General features: G+C 32.8%; 1 protein-coding gene across 2 annotated transcripts in view; it reads right to left on the bottom strand.

Annotated features, from left to right (window-relative positions):
• The window catches only part of MAT2B (methionine adenosyltransferase 2B), a 33,614-nt gene that overhangs the window by 17,503 nt on the left and 15,377 nt on the right, over positions 1 to 734 (bottom strand). The gene's annotated exons all lie outside the window — the stretch shown is intronic.

The following is a 734-nucleotide window of genomic DNA, read 5'->3' as shown; positions in this document are numbered from 1 at the left end:
GGGTGATCTACATACTTGAAATTTGTTTAGTGATTGATTGTTGCATGTTTTAAAATACTTTTCTTGAATGCAGTGTAAATTTTAATAACATTAAAGGCTGGTGATCATTGACTGAAAGACCATAACCGAAGTTACAAAACCAAAGCCAAGTTTAGTTGAAGAAGGGGTCTTGCAATATACCATATGTACCTGAGTTTGGTCTGGTCTTATCTTCATTACCAGTCTAGAAAAGGGAGCGAACAGCATCTTAATAAAATTCAGAGAACACTCCAAATTGGGCAACGTTGTGAATAAGATAGGTAAAAAACAAATGGTTGAAATAAACATTCATTTAAATGAAATATGAAATAAAAATATTTACATTGCTTAAAAATAAAAGTTGAGAAACTGATGTTAAAACCGAGTATAATATTTGAATAGACTGTTAAAAAGGAGAGTATGTGTACTACCCAAGTTTAAAAGAAAATCAAGGGACTGAACTGGCAGAATAATTTGCTGACCTGCCAAACCATTGTCTGATAGTAATAGCTTCTTGTGGGTGGCAAGGCTATTTTCTTTATTCAGCTTTCCTCAAAAAGCAGGAAAGCTTATTCTCTTTTTACAAGCAAAAAAAAAAGAATTGAGTGTAAGATCTACCAGTTCTAAAATATCAAGCAAGGTCCTGAAAGGGAAAAAAGTCAGTTTTCCTCATTGCACATCCCTCCTTTTTTTAAACAGTGTTTGCATTGGTTTAA

Source organism: Gavialis gangeticus, unplaced genomic scaffold, assembly GCF_001723915.1.
Source record: "Gavialis gangeticus isolate Ggan-Ray unplaced genomic scaffold, GavGan_comp1, whole genome shotgun sequence".
In the NCBI taxonomy this organism is placed as follows: domain Eukaryota; kingdom Metazoa; phylum Chordata; order Crocodylia; family Gavialidae; genus Gavialis; species Gavialis gangeticus.
The sequence above is the reverse complement of the archived record's forward strand: the minus strand, read 5'-3'. Positions and strand labels throughout refer to the sequence as shown.